General features: G+C 44.2%; 1 protein-coding gene across 1 annotated transcript in view; it reads left to right on the plus strand.

The window, feature by feature from the left end:
- Positions 1 to 23,386, plus strand: part of drd3 (dopamine receptor D3) — a 65,417-nt gene that overhangs the window by 18,342 nt on the left and 23,689 nt on the right. The window lies entirely within an intron of this gene.

Here is a 23,386-nt window from a genome sequence, read left to right on the forward strand (position 1 = left end):
GACAGGGGGCTTAACACTGTGTGTGTGTGGAGAGTGAAAGAAATAGGAAGACAGGGGGCTGAACACTGTGTGTGGAGAGTGAAAGAAATAGGAACACAGGGGGCTGAACACTGTGTGTGTGGAGAGTGAAAGAAATAGGAACACAGGGGCTGTGTGTGTGTGTGGAGAGTGAAAGAAATAGGAACACAGGGGGCTTAACACTGTGTGTGTGTGTGAGAGAGTGAAAGAAATAGGAACACAGGGGGCTGGGGGCTGAACACTGTGTGTGTGTGGAGAGTGAAAGAAATAGGAACACAGGGGGCTGAACACTGTGTGTGTGTGGAGAGTGAAAGAAATAGGAAGACAGGGGGCTGAACACTGTGTGTGTGTGGAGAGTGAAAGAAATAGGAACAACAGGGGGCTGAACACTGTGTGTGTGTGGAGAGTGAAAGAAATAGGAACTGTGTGTGTGTGGAGAGTGAAAGAAATAGGAACACAGGGGGCTGAACACTGTGTGTGTGTGGAGAGTGAAAGAAATAGGAACACAGGGGGCTGAACACTGTGTGTGTGTGTGGAGAGTGAAAGAAATAGGAACACAGGGGGCTGAACACTGTGTGTGTGTGGAGAGTGAAAGAAATAGGAAGACAGGGGGCTTAACACTGTGTGTGTGTGGAGAGTGAAAGAAATAGGAACACAGGGGGCTGAACACTGTGTGTGTGTGTGGAGAGTGAAAGAAATAGGAACACAGGGGGCTGAACACTGTGTGTGTGTGGAGAGTGAAAGAAATAGGAAGACAGGGGGCTGAACACTGTGTGTGTGTGGAGAGTGAAAGAAATAGGAACACAGGGGGCTGAACACTGTGTGTGTGTGGAGAGTGAAAGAAATAGGAAGACAGGGGGCTGAACACTGTGTGTGTGTGGAGAGTGAAAGAAATAGGAACACAGGGGGCTGAACACTGTGTGTGTGTGGAGAGTGAAAGAAATAGGAACACAGGGGGCTGAACACTGTGTGTGTGTGGAGAGTGAAAGAAATAGGAACACAGGGGGCTGAACACTGTGTGTGTGTGGAGAGTGAAAGAAATAGGAACACAGGGGGCTGAACACTGTGTGTGTGTGTGGAGAGTGAAAGCGTATGGTTATTCTCTGTTTATGTGCATCTTTATACTGAAAATCACTCATTAACAGGTTACTCTGACAGGTGATTCATTAAGACCTTCACCTGGGTGTGAAGTCTGTGTGTGTGTGTGTGTGTGTGTGTGTGTGTGTGTGTGTGTGTGTGTGTGTGTGTGTGTGTGTGTGTGTGTGTGTGTGTGTGTGTGTGTGTGTGTGTGTGTGTGTGTGTGTGTGTGTGTGTGTGCATATGTGTTTGCGTGTGTGTATGAGTGAGCGAGCGAGCGAGCGAGAGAGAGAGAGAGAGAGAGAGAGAGAGAGAGAGAGTGACAGAGAGCTGATCTGTTTAAAGGTCCAGTTTACAGCCTGTGTGTTACACTGTACGGATGCAATTACATTAGCTGTCCCAATGATGTATCACTGCTCTCCCAAGCAGACATCACATCTGTATTATTATCATCTATGTTTTCCAGAAACACCTGGGGCATATATGTTTTTGATAGAATGCTTTCACCAATATGGTCCCGCTTTAAATGACGTGCAGCTTATAAAAGCTTCGTAAAGCCTTCATAAAGCCTTCATAAACACTACATAAATGTGTCACAAATCATCTATAACTGTATGTCATGCTCTATAAAGGGTTTATAAATGTGGCATAACTGTGTGACATAACCACCAATGTCAAATGTGACATAACCCACTATGTAAAATATGACATAAACTTGTGCTTAATAAAAGGGTGGCATAAGCACTGTTTAATAAAGTCTTTATAAAGTATATTGAATTGAGGCTTCACACAGCATTTATAACCTTGTCATGCATCTAGGTAGAGCATTGCAACACCATGATAGTGGACCACCCATACGTATGTAGGCACGCATGGCTGTAAGTTGCTTTGCATGAAAGCGTCTGCTAAATGGCATATATTATTTTATATTATATTATTCTAAAACATTTCTAGGATGGCCCAACCTCTTTTCCCCCTTGGGTGCATAGACAATATTGGACCTGACCTCAACTTTACCTAAAATGCTGTGCTGTGTGATGACACACGCTCTAAAGTGAAATCATGGACCTTATTTTTTGTGTAATTAGTTTTTTTCCCCAAATTCCGTTTTCTCGTTTCCCCACAGTTTGTTTCACACGTTTTTAACAGAAAAACAACTAAATAGGATTTTCTGTGTTCACAGCAATGCATAAAACACATCAGGGGATAACTTTTGAGGTCTGGGAAAAATCAAAGAAACTTTTGAGAGTAGTTACCCTTTCATTCATGCTGTGTTTCTGTAGAGCAGTAAGCTCACATGATGCAGTTTGCAACTCAAATGCCCACTTGTGCTACCACTGGACAGCGAAAAACAAGTAAGTTAACCTTTATTTATTGTAATTGAAATTAGATTGTAGTAGTTAAGTGTTGAGTTAGATTATATAAATCAAATCAAATTTTATATTTGATACATAGATAACTTTCTTTGTTGTTAGGTTGGAACCAACATGCAGTACCTCCAGCAGAGGCAAGGACCATTTGTCCGTCAGCTCAGGAACAAGATACACTATTCACTGCCCTGTGTAATGTTTAGTAATTGCATTGCTGGACTTTTTTAAATAACGTATTTGCATTGTTTTAAAAATGTAAAAATAAGAGGAAATGTATGGTTTAAACTTGTCTTTAATGTTTATTTGTTTTAGCTGTTAGTGACTTCCCTAGGTGTTAATACATTTAGTGATACTTCCCTAGGTGTTAATACATTTAGTGATATTTCCCTAGGTGTTAATACATTTAGTGATATTTCCCTAGGTGTTAATACATTTAGTGATACTTCCCTAGGGGTTAATACATTTAGTGATACTTCCCTAGGTGTTAATACATTTAGTGATACTTCCCTAGGTGTTAATACATTTAGTGATACTTCCCTAGGTGTTAATACATTTAGTGATACTTCCTTTAGTGATGTTAATACATTTAGTGATACTTCCCTAGGTGTTAATACATTTAGTGATACTTCCCTAGGTGTTAATACATTTAGTGATACTTCCCATTTAGTGATACTTCCCTAGGTGTTAATACATTTAGTGATACTTCCCTAGGTGTTAATACATTTAGTGATACTTCCCTAGGTGTTAATACATTTAGTGATACTTCCCTAGGTGTTAATACATTTAGTGATACTTCCCTAGGTGTTAATACATTTAGTGATACTTCCCTAGGTGTTAATACATTTAGTGATACTTCCCTAGGTGTTAATACATTTAGTGATACTTCCCTAGGTGTTAATACATTTAGTGATACTTCCCTAGGTGTTAATACATTTAGTGATACTTCCCTAGGTGTTAATACATTTAGTGATACTTCCCTAGGTGTTAATACATTTAGTGATACTTCCCTAGGTGTTAATACATTTAGTGATGTTAATACATTTAGTGATACTTCCCTAGGTGTTAATACATTTAGTGATACTTCCCTAGGTGTTAATACATTTAGTGATACTTCCCTAGGTGTTAATACATTTAGTGATACTTCCCTAGGTGTTAATACATTTAGTGATACTTCCCTAGGTGTTAATACATTTAGTGATACTTCCCTAGGTGTTAATACATTTAGTGATACTTCCCTAGGTGTTAATACATTTAGCCTTTATGTATGTGTTATGAATGAAGGTCTGAATTTACAATAAGTACAGCGTCATATGATATAAGGCATTTATGAATGTGTTATGAGTTATCAGAGCGGTCTGACATTAAAACAAGTACATCGTCATGCAATGTAGAGTCTTTTTAGATGTGTTATGAATAGGGCGGTCACATATTTCCATCAGCCGGTTATCGTCAAGCAAATAACTGTCAGTCTCACGGTAATTTACCATGAATTAACATAAACAGGTCTCCGGTAGCCTCTGGAACTGCCGATCTGCGGCCAACAAGGCAGAGTTCATCTCAGCCTATGCCTCCCTCCAGTCCCTCGACTTCTTGGCACTGACGGAAACATGGATCACCACAGATAACACTGCTACTCCTACTGCTCTCTCCTCGTCCGCCCACGTGTTCTCGCACACCCCGAGAGCTTCTGGTCAGCGGGGTGGTGGCACCGGGATCCTCATCTCTCCCAAGTGGTCTTTCTCTCTTTCTCCCCTTACCCATCTGTCTATCGCCTCCTTTGAATTCCATGCTGTCACAGTTACCAGCCCTTTCAAGCTTAACATCCTTATCATTTATCGCCCTCCAGGTTCCCTTGGAGAGTTCATCAATGAGCTTGATGCCTTGATAAGCTCCTTTCCTGAGGACGGCTCACCTCTCACAGTTCTGGGCGACTTTAACCTCCCCACGTCTACCTTTGACTCATTCCTCTCTGCCTCCTTCTTTCCACTCCTCTCCTCTTTTGACCTCACCCTCTCACCTTCCCCCCCTACTCACAAGGCAGGCAATACGCTTGACCTCATCTTTACTAGATGCTGCTCTTCTACTAACCTCATTGCAACTCCCCTCCAAGTCTCCGACCACTACCTTGTATCCTTTTCCCTCTCGCTCTCATCCAACACTTCCCACACTGCCCCTACTCGGATGGTATCGCGCCGTCCCAACCTTCGCTCTCTCTCCCCGCTACTCTCTCCTCTTCCATCCTATCATCTCTTCCCTCTGCTCAAACTTTCTCCAACCTATCTCCTGATTCTGCCTCCTCAACCCTCCTCTCCTCCCTTTCTGCATCCTTTGACTCTCTATGTCCCCTATCCTCCAGGCCGGCTCGGTCCTCCCCTCCCGCTCCGTGGCTCGACGACTCATTGAGAGCTCACAGAACAGGGCTCCGGGCAGCCGAGCGGAAATGGAGGAAAACTCGCCTCCCTGCGGACCTGGCATCCTTTCACTCCCTCCTCTCTACATTTTCCTCCTCTGTCTCTGCTGCTAAAGCCACTTTCTACCATTCTAAATTCCAAGCATCTGCCTCTAACCCTAGGAAGCTCTTTGCCACCTTCTCCTCCCTCCTGAATCCTCCCCCTCCTCCCTCTCTGCAGATGACTTCGTCAACCATTTTGAAAAGAAGGTCGACGACATCCGATCCTCCTTTGCTAAGTCAAACGACACCGCTGGTTCTGCTCACACTGCCCTACCCTATGCTCTGACCTCTTTCTCCCCTCTTTCTCCAGATGAAATCTCGCGTCTTGTGACGGCCGGCCGCCCAACAACCTGCCCGCTTGACCCTATCCCCTCCTCTCTTCTCCAGACCATTTCCGGAGACCTTCTCCCTTACCTCACCTCGCTCATCAACTCATCCCTGACCGCTGGCTACGTCCCTCCCGTCTTCAAGAGAGCGAGAGTTGCACCCCTTCTGAAAAAACCTACACTCGATCCCTCCGATGTCAACAACTACAGACCAGTATCCCTTCTCTCTTTTCTCTCCAAAACTCTTGAGCGTGCCGTCCTTGGCCAGCTCTACCGCTATCTCTCTCAGAATGACCTTCTTGATCCAAATCAGTCAGGTTTCAAGACTAGTCATTCAACTGAGACTGCTCTTCTCTGTATCACGGAGGCGCTCCGCACTGCTAAAGCTAACTCTCTCTCCTCTGCTCTCATCCTTCTAGACCTATCGGCTGCCTTCGATACTGTGAACCATCAGATCCTCCTCTCCACCCTCTCCGAGTTGGGCATCTCCGGCGCGGCCCACGCTTGGTTGCGTCCTACCTGACAGGTCGCTCCTACCAGGTGGCGTGGCGAGAATCTGTCTCCTCACCACGCGCTCTCACCACTGGTGTCCCCCAGGGCTCTGTTCTAGGCCCTCTCTTATTCTCGCTATACACCAAGTCACTTGGCTCTGTCATAACCTCACATGGTCTCTCCTATCATTGCTATGCAGACGACACACAATTAATCTTCTCCTTTCCCCCTTCTGATGACCAGGTGGCGAATCGCATCTCTGCATGTCTGGCAGACATATCAGTGTGGATGACGGATCACCACCTCAAGCTGAACCTCAGCAAGACGGAGCTCCTCTTCCTTCCGGGGAAGGATTGCCCGTTCCATGATCTCGCCATCACGGTTGACAACTCCATTGTGTCCTCCTCCCAGAGCGCTAAGAACCTTGGCGTGATCCTGGACAACACCCTGTCGTTCTCAACTAACATCAAGGCGGTGTCCCGTTCCTGTAGGTTCATGCTCTACAACATCAGAGTACGACCCTGCTCACACAGGAAGCGGCGCAGGTCCTAATCCAGGCACTTGTCATCTCCCCGTCTTGATTACTGCAACTCGCTGTTGGCTGGGCTCCCTGCCTGTGCCATTAAACCACACTCATCCAGACTACAAGCTAATACTGAACCATCTTGCCTACGGATTTTCCAGGCTCTGAAACACCCAAACAAGTATCCAACCACTGAAATCAATCAAAACTGTTCGTGCTCTGGCTCCCCCAATAACAAACCTCACGACGCTCAATCACCACCTTCCGGAGACAATAAGGAATACCTATGATATCACTATTGTAAGTGGCTGTTCCACTGGATGTCATAAGGTGTATGATATGGAGAAAAAATGTAAATGTAAAAATAAACACATTTAGCATCTCCTGGCTTCCACACATAGACTACAAGCTAATACTGAACATCTACATTTTAAAAAGTATAATAAATCAATGTAGTATAGCCTACACTTTCACAATAAATCCATTATTTATTTTAGACAGGTCTAAAGAAGTATGATATGGAGAAAATGTAGTCTATTTCAGAAGAAAAGAATAGCATACTCCGAGTTGTCATTATGTTAGATCCTGATCTTGCTATGCCATATGGCTGTGGGCTACACTAGTTCATTTAACAGACAAGATGTGCTTAGAATTCCAGGGCATTATTTTATAATATGAAGAATACAATTGAGCAAAGCTGAATAAAATATAAAGGATATTTTCTACAAACGATTTGGAGTGCGAACATGCAGCTATTCTGTGTTGTACGGTTAACAAAGAAATAGGTACTCCTATATGCTTCATTTAGTGTTGTTAATATAACTTTAGTTGTTCTACAAATGTTGGGCTATACGTTTTGATGTGTAATACATTGTTACGGACGACACTACAGTGGTAGGCTTGATTACCAACAACGACGAGACGGCCTACAGGGAGGAGGTGAGGGCCCTGCCCTGTGTGGTGTCAGGAAAATAACCTCACACTCAACGTCAACAAAACTAAGGAGATGATTGTGGACTTCAGGAAACAGCAGAGGGAGCAACCCCCTATCCACATCGATGGGACAGTAGTGGAGAGGGTAGTAAGTTTTAAGTTCCTCTGCGTACACATCATAGACAAACTGAATTGGTCCACCCACACAGACAGCATCGTGAAGAAGGCGCAGCAGTGCCTCTTCAACCTCAGGAGGCTGAAAAAATTTGGCTTGTCACCAAAAGCACTCACAAAATTCTACAGATGCACAATCGAGAGCATCCTGTCGGGCTGTATCACCGCCTGGTACGACAACTGCTCCGCCCACAACCGTAAGGCTCTCCAGAGGGTAGTGAGGTCTGCACAACGCATCACCTGGGGCAAACTACCTGCCCTCCAGGACACCTACACCACCCGATGTTACAGGAAGGCCATAAAGATCATCAAGGACAACAACCACCCGAGCCACTGCCTGTTCACCCCGCTATCATCCAGAAGGCGAGGTCAGTACAGGTGCATCAAAGCTGGGGCCGAGAGACTGAAAAACAGCTTCTATCTCAAGGCAATCAGACAGTTAAACAGCCACCACTAACATTGAGTGGCTGCTGCCAACACTCTGACTCAACTCCAGCCACTTTAATAATGGGAATTGATGGAAATGGATGTAAAATATATCACTAGCCACTTTAAACAATGCTATGTACTCTATATCATCTACTGCATCTTTATGTAATACATGTATCACTAGCCACTTATGCCACTTTGTTTACATACCCTACATTACTCATCTCATATGTATATACTGTACTCGATACCATCTACTGCATCTTGCCTATGCCGTTCTGTACCATCACTCATTCATATCTTTATGTACATATTCTTTATCCCTTTACACTTGTGTGTATAAGGTAGTAGTTTTGGAATTGTTAGGTTAGATTACTCGTTGGTTATTACTGCATTGTCGGAACTAGACGCACAAGCATTTCGCTACACTCGCATTAACATCTGCTAACCACGTGTATGTGACAAATACAATTTGATTTGATTTGATTGATTTGATTTGATGCGACTCTAATGATGATTTGAAAAAAGATGCTTGAAAGACATGTTCATCAGCCAACATGATGAGTAGACCTAACAGCAAAAGCACTAGCCTATGTCAATCTACTATCCCCCATAGTACAAAAGTCAACCTATTATATTCTGTGCGAGAAATAAATATTCCAAAGTGATCACAAATGCAATTATGCATGGAATATTTTTATTATAAAGGTGCATTTGTATGATGAAAATTGTCTTCCCCCAAACTTGAAATTTAGGCGCTGCTTATGTATGCCAGTTAAGTGCTTAATTTTGAGATGTTATTTGGCCACTTTAGTTGTGATACAAACTTATTAAAACATATAGGCCTATGGGCTAGGCCTACAATGAGGCATGCGACGATGATTAGAAAAAGTCGCAAAAAAAGGAATTGTTTCTTATGCTGGGCATCATTCACAGCTGATAATATATAATTCACACGTGATAGGCTAATATTGTCACCCATCAGACTGTTCTTGATTTAATCTTGTCTTTACCAATACTAAATAATACAGTATATGTGTGAAATTTGTTTTGATTTCATATGGACCATTATCATGCACCTGTCTCAAAATAGGGGCAGCGGGGAAAAACACATGTCATCTTTGCACTTAAATAGAGAATGGAGGAAGCTTTTCCCATGCTTCATTTTCATGCCAGCCAGGTAGGCTATACTCCTGTTGTCAATATAAACAATGTGTTTAATATTAGGAAGGTTGAGAAATAATTATAGTAGGCCTATATGATGGGATCCTCCTATTTTTAGTAGAGGCCATCACTCTGTTTTCTCGCGCTGTTGCATAGCCTATAGAAATGTTGTGCAACATTAGCTCATGGGCTCTCATGAAGTGCTTGATCAGATTTTCGATTACATTTGCATTGATGTCAGAGTGATTAGAGGGACAATAGAGTGCTGAGTACCAGGCAGTTAGCAAGTTTGTTAGGCTACTAATGACCAGCAGCAGCATCAGAGCTTGGAGAAGCCTAATTATGTGACTGAAAGGTCACATGGAAATTAACTGCCTTCATGACTCGTGACCGCGGGTGTGGCGGTAATACGGTCACCACAACAGCCCTAGTATTACAGGATGATGCATAAAGTGTCAATAAATAGGTTATAAACATTCTGCTGATTTATGAAGGTTCTCTCATGATCCACAGGTTACTGGGGTGTGACAGGTGTTTAGATAGGTTGATGGACCTGCAAAGCTTGTGTTTGTGTGTATGTGTCTGTCTCAGAGCCAATATGATTTGGAGTAGTCCTACAGTAACTGAGACTACCCCAGCAGGTATTCCTCTTCGGTTTCCATGCTGGAGACCAGGGCTTGATTACAACCTGTTACAATGGTGCCAACATTTTGTGGCTGATCTTTCAGTGGGGGACTGGGTTGAATGTGTCAAAGATCTGACTGGATCCAGCACCCACGGTATGGCTTGTTATATTGTTGTATCAGAGACCTGACTGGGTCCAGCGCCCCACGGTATGGCTTGTTATATTGTTGTATCAGAGACCTGACTGGGCCCAGCGCCCCACGGTATGGCTTGTTATATTGTTGTATCAGAGACCTGACTTGGTCCAGCGCCCCACGGTATGGCTTGTTATATTGTTGTATCAGAGACCTGACTGGGCCCAGCGCCCCACGGTATGGCTTGTTATATTGTTGTATCAAAGATCTGACTGGGCCCAGCGCCCCACGGTATGGCTTGTTATATTGTTGTATTAAAGACCTGACTGGGTCCAGGGCCCCACGGTATGGCTTGTTATATTGTTGTATCAGAGACCTGACTGGGCCCAGCGCCCCACGGTATGGCTTGTTATATTGTTGTATCAAAGATCTGACTGGGCCCAGCGCCCCACGGTATGGCTTGTTATATTGTTGTATTAAAGACCTGACTAGATCCAGCGCCCCACGGTATGGCTTGTTATATTGTTGTATCAGAGACCTGACTGGGCCCAGCACCCATGGTATGGCTTGTTATATTGTTGTATCAGAGACCTGACTGGGCCCAGCACCCATGGTATGGCTTGTTATATTGTTGTATCAGAGACCTGACTGGGCCCAGCACCCATGGTATGGCTTGTTATATTGTTGTATCAGAGATCTGACTGGGCCCAGCGCCCCACGGTATGGCTTGTTATATTGTTGTATTAAAGACCTGACTGGATCCAGCACCCACGGTATGGCTTGTTATATTGTTGTATCAGAGACCTGACTGGGCCCAGCGCCCCACGGTATGGCTTGTTATTTTGTTGTATCAGAGACCTGACTGGGCCCAGCGCCCCACGGTATGGCTTGTTATATTGTTGTATCAGAGACCTGACTGGGTCCAGCGCCCCACGGTATGGCTTGTTATATTGTTGTAGTACAGACCTGACTGGGCCCAGCACCCACGGTATGGCTTGTTATATTGTTGTATCAGAGACCTGACTGGGCCCAGCACCCACAGTATGGCTTGTTATATTGTTGTAGTACAGACCTGACTGGGTCCAGCGCCCCACGGTATGGCTTGTTATATTGTTGTATCAGAGACCTGACTGGGCCCAGCACCCACAGTATGGCTTGTTATATTGTTGTAGTACAGACCTGACTGGGTCCAGCGCCCCACGGTATGGCTTGTTATATTGTTGTATCAGAGACCTGACTGGGTCCAGCGCCCCACGGTATGGCTTGTTATATTGTTGTATCAGAGACCTGACTGGGCCCAGCACCCACGGTATGGCTTGTTATATTGTTGTATAGAGACCTGACTGGGCCCAGCGCCCCCCACGGTATGGCTTGTTATATTGTTGTATCAGAGACCTGACTGGGCCCAGCGCCCCCACGGTATGGCTTGTTATATTGTTGTAGTACAGACCTGACTGGGCCCAGCGCCCCATGGTATGGCTTGTTATTTTGTTGTATCAGAGACCTGACTGGGCCCAGCGCCCACGGTATGGCTTGTTATATTGTTGTATCAGAGACCTGACTGGGTCCAGCGCCCCACGGTATGGCTTGTTATATTGTTGTATCAGAGACCTGACTGGATCCAGCACCCACGGTATGGCTTGTTATATTGTTGTATCAGAGACCTGACTGGGTCCAGCGCCCCACGGTATGGCTTGTTATATTGTTGTATCAGAGACCTGACTGGGTCCAGCGCCCCACGGTATGGCTTGTTATATTGTTGTATCAGAGACCTGACTGGGCCCAGCGCCCCACGGTATGGCTTGTTATATTGTTGTATCAGAGACCTGACTGGATCCAGCACCCACGGTATGGCTTGTTATATTGTTGTATCAGAGACCTGACTGGGCCCAGCACCCACAGTATGGCTTGTTATATTGTTGTATCAGAGACCTGACTGGGCCCAGCACCCACAGTATGGCTTGTTATATTGTTGTATCAGAGACCTGACTGGGCCCAGCACCCACAGTATGGCTTGTTATATTGTTGTATCAGAGACCTGACTGGGCCCAGCACCCACGGTATGGCTTGTTATATTGTTGTATTAAAGACCTGACTGGGCCCAGCACCCACAGTATGGCTTGTTATATTGTTGTATCAGAGACCTGACTGGGCCCAGCACCCACAGTATGGCTTGTTATATTGTTGTATCAGAGACCTGACTGGGCCCAGCACCCACGGTATGGCTTGTTATATTGTTGTATCAGAGACCTGACTGGGCCCAGCACCCACGGTATGGCTTGTTATATTGTTGTATCAGAGACCTGACTGGGCCCAGCGCCCCACGGTATGGCTTGTTATATTGTTGTATCAGAGACCTGACTGGGCCCAGCACCCACGGTATGGCTTGTTATATTGTTGTATCAGAGACCTGACTGGGCCCAGCACCCACGGTATGGCTTGTTATATTGTTGTATCAGAGACCTGACTGGGCCCAGCACCCACGGTATGGCTTGTTATATTGTTGTATTAAAGACCTGACTGGGCCCAGCGCCCCACGGTATGGCTTGTTATATTGTTGTATCAAAGACCTGACTGGGCCCAGCACCCACAGTATGGCTTGTTATATTGTTGTATCAGAGACCTGACTGGGCCCAGCACCCACGGTATGGCTTGTTATATTGTTGTATCAGAGACCTGACTGGGCCCAGCACCCACAGTATGGCTTGTTATATTGTTGTATCAAAGACCTGACTGGGCCCAGCACCCACAGTATGGCTTGTTATATTGTTGTATCAGAGACCTGACTGGGCCCAGCACCCACGGTATGGCTTGTTATATTGTTGTATCAGAGACCTGACTGGGCCCAGCACCCACGGTATGGCTTGTTATATTGTTGTATCAGAGACCTGACTGGGTCCAGCGCCCCACGGTATGGCTTGTTATATTGTTGTATCAGAGACCTGACTGGGTCCAGCGCCCCACGGTATGGCTTGTTATATTGTTGTATCAGAGACCTGACTGGGTCCAGCGCCCCACGGTATGGCTTGTTATATTGTTGTATCAGAGACCTGACTGGGTCCAGCGCCCCACGGTATGGCTTGTTATATTGTTGTATCAGAGACCTGACTGGGCCCAGCACCCCACGGTATGGCTTGTTATATTGTTGTATTAAAGACCTGACTGGGCCCAGCACCCACAGTATGGCTTGTTATATTGTTGTATCAGAGACCTGACTGGGCCCAGCACCCACGGTATGGCTTGTTATATTGTTGTATCAGAGACCTGACTGGGCCCAGCACCCACAGTATGGCTTGTTATATTGTTGTATCAGAGACCTGACTGGGCCCAGCACCCACAGTATGGCTTGTTATATTGTTGTATCAGAGACCTGACTGGGCCCAGCACCCACGGTATGGCTTGTTATATTGTTGTATCAGAGACCTGACTGGGCCCAGCACCCACAGTATGGCTTGTTATATTGTTGTATCAGAGACCTGACTGGGCCCAGCACCCACAGTATGGCTTGTTATATTGTTGTAGTACAGACCTGACTGGGTCCAGCGCCCCACGGTATGGCTTGTTATATTGTTGTATCAGAGACCTGACTGGGTCCAGCGCCCCACGGTATGGCTTGTTATATTGTTGTATCAGAGACCTGACTGGGCCCAGCACCCACAGTATGGCTTGTTATATTGTTGTAGTACAGACCTGACTGGGTCCAGCGCCCCACGGTATGGCTTGTTATATTGTTGTATCAGAGACCTGACTGGGTCCAGCGCCCCACGGTATGGCTTGTTATATTGTTGTATCAGAGACCTGACTGGGTCCAGCGCCCCACAGTATGGCTTGTTATATTGTTGTAGTACAGACCTGACTGGGCCCAGCACCCACGGTATGGCTTGTTATATTGTTGTATCAGAGACCTGACTGGGCCCAGCACCCACAGTATGGCTTGTTATATTGTTGTATCAGAGACCTGACTGGGCCCAGCACCCACAGTATGGCTTGTTATATTGTTGTATCAGAGACCTGACTGGGCCCAGCACCCACGGTATGGCTTGTTATATTGTTGTATCAGAGACCTGACTGGGCCCAGCACCCACAGTATGGCTTGTTATATTGTTGTATCAGAGACCTGACTGGGCCCAGCGCCCCACGGTATGGCTTGTTATATTGTTGTATCAAAGACCTGACTGGGCCCAGCACCCACAGTATGGCTTGTTATATTGTTGTATCAGAGACCTGACTGGGCCCAGCACCCACAGTATGGCTTGTTATATTGTTGTATCAGAGACCTGACTGGGCCCAGCACCCACAGTATGGCTTGTTATATTGTTGTATCAGAGACCTGACTGGGCCCAGCGCCCCACGGTATGGCTTGTTATATTGTTGTATTAAAGACCTGACTGGGCCCAGCACCCACGGTATGGCTTGTTATATTGTTGTATTAAAGACCTGACTGGGCCCAGCACCCACAGTATGGCTTGTTATATTGTTGTATCAGAGACCTGACTGGGCCCAGCACCCACGGTATGGCTTGTTATATTGTTGTATCAGAGACCTGACTGGGCCCAGCACCCACAGTATGGCTTGTTATATTGTTGTATCAGAGACCTGACTGGGCCCAGCACCCACAGTATGGCTTGTTATATTGTTGTATCAGAGACCTGACTGGGCCCAGCACCCACAGTATGGCTTGTTATATTGTTGTATCAGAGACCTGACTGGGCCCAGCACCCACGGTATGGCTTGTTATATTGTTGTATCAGAGACCTGACTGGGCCCAGCACCCACAGTATGGCTTGTTATATTGTTGTAGTACAGACCTGACTGGGTCCAGCGCCCCACGGTATGGCTTGTTATATTGTTGTATCAGAGACCTGACTGGGTCCAGCGCCCCACGGTATGGCTTGTTATATTGTTGTATCAGAGACCTGACTGGGCCCAGCACCCACAGTATGGCTTGTTATATTGTTGTAGTACAGACCTGACTGGGTCCAGCGCCCCACGGTATGGCTTGTTATATTGTTGTAGTACAGACCTGACTGGGTCCAGCGCCCCACGGTATGGCTTGTTATATTGTTGTAGTACAGACCTGACTGGGTCCAGCGCCCCACGGTATGGCTTGTTATATTGTTGTATCAGAGACCTGACTGGGCCCAGCACCCACGGTATGGCTTGTTATATTGTTGTATCAGAGACCTGACTGGGTCCAGCGCCCCACGGTATGGCTTGTTATATTGTTGTATCAGAGACCTGACTGGGCCCAGCACCCACAGTATGGCTTATTATATTGTTGTATCAGAGACCTGACTGGGTCCAGCACCCACAGTATGGCTTGTTATATTGTTGTATCAGAGACCTGACTGGGTCCAGCACCCACGGTATGGCTTGTTATATTGTTGTATCAGAGACCTGACTGGGCCCAGCGCCCCACAGTATGGCTTGTTATATTGTTGTATCAGAGACCTGACTGGGCCCAGCGCCCCACGCTATGGCTTGTTATATTATTGTATCAGAGACCTGACTGGGTCCAGCACCCCACTGTATGGCTCGTTATATTGTTGTGTTTGTGTACTGAGGAACATGTAAATAAAGACACTTTCTTTAGGTTGGGGTCTTTCATCAAGGTAAGTGTATCCATTCAAAGTTGTCCTTAGTGGGAGTGACCATTGAATTATATGGGAGTGACCTGACTGAGTAAAGTATTTGTCATCAGACCATGTCCTTTGCTAGCAAAAAATATTTCCCCTTGTCCTCACTAGTAAATGTTTAGATTTTTTTTTACCCTTTTTTTACTATGTAAGTTGACTGATAACACATTCTAATTTACAACAACTACCTGGGGAATATTTACAGGGGAAGAGTTAACACAGCCGCAAAGTCATAATTATGGCTAAACCCCACCCATTTCCACAATTTATCTTCTTAAAATGTTATTTAAATCTGACCTTAACCTTAACCCTAACCTTAATCACAATGATAACATTATGCCTAACCCTAACCTTAAAATAACACCAATTCATTTTTTTCCATATGAATATAGACAATTTTGAATTTGTGGCTGCTCTCTCGTGGAAACCATTCCCCTTGGCCTCAGGGGAGAAAAATACAACAGGTCCTACCTTCCAGCTAGCTAATTAGCAAAGGACATAGCTAGCAAGCTAAATGCTCCACCAAGAAGAAGAAAGACTACATCCTTAAAATCTGTGGTCGATATGTGTTGCGCTTGTGTGGAATACTATCCCAAGGAGAGTTACAAACACAATCTCTTTATTGCCAAGACTCATTGGGGAAGGTGTTTTGGGAGATTAAGGTTATGATTAGGTAAGAGTTATGATTATGGTTAAGGTTAGGGTAAGGGCAGGGGTGAAATCAAATCACATTTGAATGGTCACATACACATATTTAGCAGATGTTATTGCGGGTGTAGCGAAATGCTTGTGTTCCTAGCTCCAACAGTGTAGCAGTATCTAACAGTGCAGTAGTATCTAAACATTATTCACAACAATACATACATCTAAAAGTAAAATTATGAAATTATGAAATATATAAATATTACATTGAGCAATGTTTGAGTGCCATTGCCTAAATACAGTAGAAAATGACACAGTATATACAGTACATATGAGATGAGAAAAGCAGTATGTAAACATTATTAAAGTGACTTGTGATTCCATGTATATGTATATAGGGCAGCAGCTTCTAAGGTGCAGGCTTGTGTAACCAAGTGGAAGGCAGCTAGTGATGGCTATTTAACAGTCTGATGGCCTTGAGATATAAGCTGTTTTTCAGTCTCTCGGTCCCAGCTTTGATGCCCCTGTACTGACCTCACCTTCTGGATGATAGCAGGGTGAACAGGCCCCGGCTCGGGTGGTTGATGTTCTTAATGACCTTTTTGGCCTTCCTGTGACATTGGGTGCTGTAGGTGTCCTGGAGGTGGCTCCCCTAAACCCTAAGGTTAAGGTTAAGGTTAGGGTTTAGGGAAGGGACGTACCAAAGATCCCAAATAGCACAACAGAAAAACGATTAGGGGTAATGTGAATAACGTGACTTCACTAAACCATTAGAACGTTTCTGCAACTAACTCCCCCTAACAAGCAACGTTTGAAATATGTTCAATCCTCTTGTGGCTTTGAGTCAGTGACTCTTATCACAAAGCACGTCTATATCATATTCAACATAGTGGGTATGTCACATTTGACATTGGTAATTATGACACACAGTTATGCCACATTAATGAACACTTTATAAAGCATGACCTATGGTTATAGATGCTTTGTAATACATTTATGTAGTACTTATGAAGGCATTATGAAGGATCTATGAAGCCTTTATAAGCTGAATGTTATTGAAAGCGGGACCCAAAACACATAAATGCAGTGGTATTACGCTACATTTGCAGTAAATTAAGTACATCCATGATGTCCTATAGTTTTTGCCGATTGCTTACACACTGAAGGTGAATGCTTAGAAAAAAGCATCAAACCCTTAACTTTTGTAACCATGCCTTAAATAAAAGGCACCAAAAGTACAAACACATTTTCTGCTTTCCACTTTGTTTGCAGTTCTGCAACACACTTTGCACTTTGTTTGCACTTAGTTTTAAATTCTGCAAAACACTTGAAAAACACTACACACTGTTTATTACATTAGACACTTTGATCAAGAATGAAATCTCTCGCAATCATTGGAAAACACTTCTATTCAAAATACGAAACATACCTGAAATTGGCAACATCCACACACACACATGAAAACATTCATACAGTAATTGAACACCAATTAGTCTGAGCCTCAGCACTGCAAATAGACCTCCGGTAAGATCACCTCTTTTGTGAGAACTTTCCAAACATGGAGGCAGTGAGAGCGAGAGGAAGAGGTAGAGGAAGAGAAAGAGAGAGAGTAGTAGGAGGAGGAGGACAAGAACAAAGAAGGGGACCAGGCAACGGAGACATATTTGCGATGACATTAGGGCCACTTTGCTGGACCATGTCATAAATCATGGCCTGACGATGAGGGATGCAGAGAGTCCAGCCCAACCTGAGTCGCTACACGGTAGCATCCATAATACGGACATTTAGACTGGAGAACAGGTATGTCTTCAACTTTCTACACTAGACTGTATGTATGTAATCGTTGCACATCATTCTGCATCACAATACAATACAATGTATGTCCTACAATATTAGGTCTATGTTCCCCAGTGAACAAGGCACCTGCCTTGTCTGTAGCTTGTATTTTTGACTGAATGTGTCTGACCCATCCCTCCCCATCCTTGTGTGAAAATGTAGACATTGTAATTCTGTGTTTTGAGTTACACCATATTCACGGTACAGTGTATGCATTTTCTGTTACAGAGAGTCCTGGATTTTGATGCAGCTGCACAGCCTCATGAGTTCATTTTCATTGATGAAGCTGGATTCAATCAAGCTAAAACCAGGCGTCGGGGCCTAAATGTTATAGGACAAAGAGCCGTTGTGAATGTCCCTGGGCAGCGCGGGGGAAATATCACCTTGTGAACCGCCATTAGTCTGCAAGGAGTTCTCCATCACCATGCCACCCTCGGTCCCTACAGTACTGCACATATAATCATATTTCTGGATGGACTATATATAGCAGCCCAGGTTTGTGGACATCTGGGATAATGTTGGTTTCCACCGGGCTGCTCTGGTCAGGGACTGGTTCACCAACCACAATAACTTCACAGTTGTATACTTGCCCCCTTCCTCCCCATTTCTCAATCCGATTGAGGAATTATTTTCGGCTTGGAGTTGGAAAGTGTATGACCGCCAACCACATGACCGCCTGCCTCTTCTGCAAGCAACGGAAGAGGCATGCGGAGACATTGAGGTGGGGTCAGTCCAAGGATGGATATGGGGCAAGGAAATATTTTCCCTGTTGACTAGCCAGGGTTGACACTGCTTGTGATGTGGATGAGGTGATATGGCCAGACCCAAACAGAAGGCGGGATCCATAAACCATCCACCCCATCCCTTACAATCCCTTACAATTATATTTTTTGTTTACCATTGCACTGTAATTTTACGGTAATTAATATTGTTTCCGTGAGTTTACAGTAACATATTGTATTGATTACTGTACTGTAATTCTACTTTTTAAAGTTGTTTTGTTGTTGTTGTAATAACCTGCAATGGCAAAAAAAATAGCTGTATATATTTTTTTCTGAAGCCTTTCTACTTTTGTGTTCATTGAAATGTGAGTAGATGTACTATACTGGACCATCTTTCACAGAAAAAAGCCTGTATGAGAACATTAAAAAGGTATGCAAAGTACTAAAGACAGCAGTGTTTTGTATGGAGTACATCAATGTGTTGTTGCTGCTTTGAAAGAAACAGTAATTTACAGTTTTTTACAATCCCTTTGGCACTAATTTCAGAACCTTGTGATCATTTTTCAATACTCTAGACACAACACTCAAAACAGTCATCACTTGTAACACAGGCTGTCCAATGTTCAAAACATTGCAGTGTGCATTCATATCTTTAAACAATCCTTGCACTTGCAGAATCATTGGTTCAAATAACAAATTTATCATGAAATACCATAGTTCGTTCAATCATTAAACATTGTAGTACAAAATATGTGATATATGTTTCATTATGGTACTACCTGTAAATACATCACTGTAAAAGGACTAGTAAAGAGAATACTACAGACACAGTGGAATCATTGAACAAAATCTGAAATTTATTGATGAAATACAATAAAACCACTCAGGTTTCTTTGAATCAAAGAAAAAATAATTAGCTACAAAAAAAAAAAAAAAACTACAGGAAAACATCAACTGCAGTGTTCCTCACCTGGCTTACTGTAAAAAGCAAAACAAAGGGTTGATTACTGTACTTCTATATTTCCATCAACCCTGTCTTGTGGATTTGGCCGCAGGTTTTCATTCACATCACAATGGATGTTTTCATTAGCCAAACATCTTGGGAAGAATCTTCGGGCGAATCCAGGCCTGGCACTGGTCTGCCGTGATGTCATTGCATGCATCATCCATGGCCTGGAGAAGGGTGGCTTGTTCATGAGGGTGTCTATCATATACAGTGGGGAGAACAAGTATTTGATACACTGCCGATTTTGCAGGTTTTCCTACTTACAAAGCATGTAGAGGTCTGTCATTTTTATCGTAGGTACACTTCAACTGTGGGAGACGGAATCTAAAACAAAAATACAGCATTCTCTTATTCCTCTTGTCCAGATGGGTTAGGGCAGTGTGCAGTGTGGTTGCGATTGCATCGTCTGTGGACCTATTGGGGCAGTAAGCAAATTGGAGTGGGTAAATGTAATGTAAATGTCTAGGGTGTCAGGTAGAGTAGAGGTGATATGGTCCTTGACTAGTCTCTCAAAGCACTTCATGATGACGGACAGTCGTTTAGCTCAGTGACCTTAGCTTTCTTGGGAACAGGAATGGTGGCACTCTTGGAGAATGTGGGGACAGCAGACTGGGATAAGGATTGGTTGAATATGTCCGTAAACACACCAGCCAGCTGGTCTGCGCATGCTCTGAGGACGCGGCTGGGGATGCCATCTGGGCCTGCAGCCTTGCGAGGGTTAACACGTTTAAATGTTTTACTCACGTCGGCTGCAGTGAAGGAGAGTCCGCAGGTTTTGGTAGCAGGCCGTGTCAGTGGCACTGTATTGTCCTCAGAGCGGGCAAAGAAGTTGTTTAGTCTGTCTGGAAGCAAGACATCCTGGTCGGCGACTGGGCTGGTTTTCTTTTTGTAATCTGTGATTGACCCTGCCACATACCTCTTGTGCCTGAGCCGTTGAATTGCGACTCTACTTTGTCTCTATACTGATTCTTAGCTTGTTTGATTGCCTTGCGGAGGGAATAGCTACACTGTTTGTATTCGGTCATGTTACCGGTCACCTTGCCCTGATTAAAAGCAGTTTTGCGCGAATGCTGCCATCAATCCACGGTTTCTGGTTTGGGAATGTTGTTAGAGACAATTTGGACATATTTGCATAAAAGACTGAACATACCGAGCTCCATGTACATTTGAGTAAATATAGTAAATATTAATGTACATGATGAAATATTAGGTACGTACCGTTATGATTTATATTTACCTGATTGAGATATATTCTTTTTTTATTGTAATTCAGTTTTTGTCCCTTCCCTCTTGCCCATTCATTGTATTGTGGTACAGTGGGGCAAAAAAGTATTTAGTCAGCAACCAACTGTGCAAGTTCTCCCACTTAAAAAGATGAAATAGGCCTGTAATTTTCATCATAGGTACACTTCAACTATGACAGACAAAATGAGGGGAAAAAATCCAGAAAATCACATTGTAGGATTTTTTGGGAATTTATTTGCAAATTATGGTGGAAAATAAGTATTTGGTTACCTACAAACAACCAAATTTCTGGCTCTCACAGACCTGTAACTTCTTATTTAAGAGGCTCCTCTGTCCTCCACTCGTTACCTGTATTAATGGCACCTGTTTGAAATTGTTATCAGTATAAAATAAACCTGTCCACAACCTCAAACAGTCACACTTCAAACTCCACTATGGCCAAGACCAAAGAGCTGTCAAAGGACACCAGAAACAAAATTGTAGACCTGCACCAGGCTGGGAAGACTTAATCTGCAATAGGTAAGCAGCTTGGTTTGAAGAAATCAACTGTGGGAGCAATTATTAGGAAATGGAAGACATACAAGACCACTGATAATCTCCCTCGAATAGGGGCTCCACGCAAGATCTCACCCCGTGGGGTCAATATAATCACAAGAACGGTGAGCAAAAATCCCAGAACCACACGGGGGGACCTAGTGAATGACTTGCAGAGAGCTGGGACCAAAGTAACAAAGCCTACCATCAGTAACACACTACGCCGCCAGGGACTCAAATCCTGCAGTGGCAGACGTGTCCCCCTGCTTAAGCCAGTACATGGCCAGGCCCGTCTGAAGTTTGCTAAAGAGCATTTGGATGATCCAGAAGAAGATTGGGAGAATGTCATATGGTCAGATGAAACCAAAATATAATTTTTTGGTAAAAACTCAACTCGTTGTGTTTGGAGGACAAAGAATGCTGAGTTGCATCCAAAGAACACCATACCTACTGTGAAGCATGGGGGTAGAAACATCATGCTTTGGGGCTGTTTTTCTGCAAAGGCACCAGGACGACTGATCCGTGTAAAGGAAAGAATGAATGGGGCCATGATCATGAGATTTTGAGTGAAAATCTCCTTCCATGAGCAAGGGCATTGAAGATGAAACGTGGCTGGGTCTTTCAGCATGACAATGATCCCAAACACACCGTCCCGGGCAACGAAGGAGTGGCTTCGTAAGAAGCATTTCAAGGTCCTGGAGTGGCCTAGCCAGTCTCCAGATCTCAAAAATCTTTGGAGGGAGTTGAAAGTTCGTGTTGCCCAGCAACAGCCCCAAAACATCACTGCTCTAGAGGAGATCTGCATGGAGGAATGTGCCAAAATACCAGCAACAGTGTGTGAAAACCTTGTGAAGACTTACAGAAAACATTTGACCTCTGTCTTTGCCAACAAAGGGTATATAACAAAGTATTGAGATAAACTTTTGTTATTGACCAAATACTTATATTCCACCATAATTTGCAAATAAATTCATAAAAAATCCTACAAATGTGATTTTCTGGATTTTCTTTTCTCATTTTGTCTGTCATAGTTGAAGTGTACCTATGATGAAAATACAATGGGAGAACTTGCACAATTGGTGGCTGACTAAATACATTTTTGCCCCACTGTAAGTGTGTTAGGATAAATGCAGGAAGTCCTTGCTAGATGCGGGAGCGGTATAATTTTTTTACCATACAGACATACATACAGACAGGTCATATTATGTATTTTCCATATCAAGTAAGTTGCTTTAAGTTGATTGGAGAATCATTTCTTTGTTAGATATAAGAATAATAAATATCCCTGGATGTCATTGAATGTTTGGCCATTTGGAAACCCTGAGTGTGGACTGTATGCGTACCAAACAAGAGGAAAGGAAGCCATTACAAATGTTTTATTAGTTGCTGTGGGTACGACATCGCCGATGCACTTGCTAATAAACTAGCTCACCGAATCAGCGTATTCGTCAATGTTGTTGTTTGACGCAATGCAGAACATATCCCAGTCCACATGATTGAAGTAATCTTGAAGCGTGGAATCAGATTGGTCGGACCAGCGTTGAAAAGAACTGAGCGTGGGAGCTTCCTGTTTTAGTTTCTGTCTATAGGATGGAGGCAACAAAATGGAGTCGTGGTCAGCTTTTCCGAAAGGAGGTCGGGGGAGGGCCTTATATGCGTCGCGGAAGTTAGAATAACAATGATCCAGGGTTTTACCAGCCCTGGTAGCACAATCGATATACTGATAGAATTTAGGGAGTCTTGTTTTCAGATTGGCCTTGTTAAAATCCCCAGCTACAATGAATGCAGCCTCAGGATATGTGGTTTCCAGTTTACATAGAGTCAAATTAAGTTCGTTCAGAGCCATTGATGTGTCTGCTTGGGGGGGAATATATGCGGCTGTGATTATAATCGAAGAGAATTCTCTTGGTAGATAATGCTGTCAACATTTGATTGTGAGGAATTATCTGTCAGGTGAGCAGAAGGACTTGAATTCCTGTATGTTGTTATGATCACACCACGTCTCGTTAATCATAAGGCATACCCCCCAGCCCTTCTTCTTACCAGAAG

The sequence above is a fragment of the Oncorhynchus keta genome, chromosome 28 (genome assembly GCF_023373465.1).
Source record: "Oncorhynchus keta strain PuntledgeMale-10-30-2019 chromosome 28, Oket_V2, whole genome shotgun sequence".
Classification (NCBI taxonomy): Eukaryota; Metazoa; Chordata; class Actinopteri; order Salmoniformes; family Salmonidae; genus Oncorhynchus; species Oncorhynchus keta.